Genomic DNA, 2,409 nt, shown 5'->3' with positions numbered 1-2,409 from the left:
CACTGACCTTTTTCAAGTGGACCAATATCCTCAGGAACATACTTTGGGAAGCCCTGATTTCATCAGCATGGAGTATTTTAACGCTTCATTGTTCTCTTATGACTCAAGGAGAGAGTCTTCTCTTTAATACTGAAATTCCTGGTGTTAAAAGATAAATTGAGGCATATTAAGTATTCTAAGAGTTTATTTGAGCAAAAGTGGATCTTTTTTTTTTTTAACATCTTTATTAGAGTATAATTGCTTTACAACAAAAGTGGATCTTAATCAGCATCGTTTAGCAGCACCAAACAGGAAGTATTTAGAAGTGCTCCGGTGACAGGAACTAGGGGAAAGACTTTATAGAGATGCTGAAGCAAAGCAAGAAAATTATTTGGTTATAGCTTAAGCGTTTGCCTTATTTGGAAAATCAAACCCAATCACAAACAGCCTAGCTGGTTGGTTTCCTTACATAAATTGCCAAAGCATTAAAGTCTTCTCAGTCTAAGGGCCTTGTTTAATTAATTAACGTTGGTATAGGACTACAATAGGGGCTTCCCTGGTGGCACAGTGGTTAAGAATCTGCCTACCGATGCAGGGGACACGGGTTCGAGCCCTGGGCCGGGAAGATCCCACATGCTGCGGAGCAACAAAGCCCGTGAGCCACAACTACTGAAGCCTGTGAGCCTAGAGCCTGTGCACCACAACAAGAGAAGCCACCGCAATGAGAAGACTGTGCATCGCAACGAAGAGTAGCCTCCACTCACCACAACTAGAGAAAGCCCACGGGCAGCAATGAAGACCCAATGCAGCCAAAAATAAATAAATTAATAAATTATTTTTTTTTTTAAAAAGGCTACAATAAGGAAACGAGTTCAATAAGACTTGTTGATTGAGAAGTCTTGTATCTGCCTCTGCTTTCCCTCTGGCCATCATCCCTAGTTTGTGGTTAGAATTTTATACCAGCCAATTTAAAAAAAAATAATTATGATATAACATGTGTAAAGTGTGTAATGAGCACTAATCTTCAACGTACAGCTTGATGAATTTTCAGAGTTGTATACACATCCAGGATATAAGTGTTGAATTACTAATCAGAGAACCTTAAAAAAAAATTCTTGACCTCCCATCATCCACATTCTGTGGCTTTCAAACTTTAGTGAAGTTTAATGAAGAATCCACCCAAGGGAGCTTATTAAAATTGCATAGTCCTACTCTCAGATTCTCATTCAGAGGGCCTAGGGTGCGATCAGGGATTTTAAATAAAATTCTCCAGATGATTCTGATGCAGGTGGTCTACGGATCACACTTCTGAGAAACACTGGCCTCCCTACATGATAAAAGTCAAAGTCCTGAACAGGTATTAAGGCTTTCCCTAATTTGACCCAATTCTATTTTTTTCAGACTCAACCCTTGGTGGTTTCCACCATGCCAAATTACTCACCTCTCCTCAGTGGCTCATGCACTCATGTTTCCCCTAACCTGGAATTATCTTTCCATTCTTCTTTATGTAACCGACTCCTACTCATCCTTCAAGACCTCTGAGAAGTCTTCTTAAATTCATCAGGCAGAATTAGTTGCCCCTCATTGTTCATCCAGAACTTTATTCAAACTCCTGTCATGATACTTATCACACAATACCAATTTTTAATCTCCTTGTTTATACGTAAGCAAGAATATGTCTGGCTCTTCGTTAAACCCCTAATCCTGCATAGGGGCCAGCATACAGTGAGTGAATGAATGAATATATGCTACTTATTTACACGTGGAGTCGTTTAGTTCTCATTTTCCAGGCCAATGAGACTGCAAGCTCCCTAAGAGGAGAGAGGATTTCTGACTTTCGTAAACTCCAGAATCATGGCAGGGATTCAGTAGTCAATGAAAATAATCAGCATCCTCTCTCAATTTAGTGAGAACCTCCATGCTTCCTAAACCTTCACAACTCTTGGAGGGAAACAAGAGTGGAGTGTGGGTGTTGGAGGGAGATATCCTTCCCATCTGCAAAAGAATGTTAGGTAAGGCCGGAAGCTGAGGCACTGGGCCTCCAACGCCAGGTTCCTGGTTCTCTCTGCCCATTCTCTCCATAGAACACTCTGTGGCCATGGAGATGACCATTACCATAAGCGGGCAGTTGAGTGAGGACTCCAGAAAAGCCTTTCAGGAAGGCAACAGTGCATGGCGACTCTTCGCCCTCTCACTCACCTCCTTATCTATTTACTTGCCTATTCATGTGTTTACCCATGTTTGTACTTGTTGATTTATTTTTTTAGCATCTTTGTATTGGACTAAGCCGCTGAGCCGGACAGAAGCCACTCTAGGCACGGAAAGCCTTACCCACCAGCGAAAGTGAGACCTAGGGGCCACTGACCATTGGCTAAGAAGGGCTGAGGGGTGGGATTCCTGCCGTTACCAGAAGTCCATTCACCCGAAGGC

This window comes from Hyperoodon ampullatus (genome assembly GCF_949752795.1).
Source record: "Hyperoodon ampullatus genome assembly, chromosome: 2".
Classification (NCBI taxonomy): Eukaryota; Metazoa; Chordata; class Mammalia; order Artiodactyla; family Ziphiidae; genus Hyperoodon; species Hyperoodon ampullatus.
Note: the sequence above shows the minus strand (reverse complement) of the source record.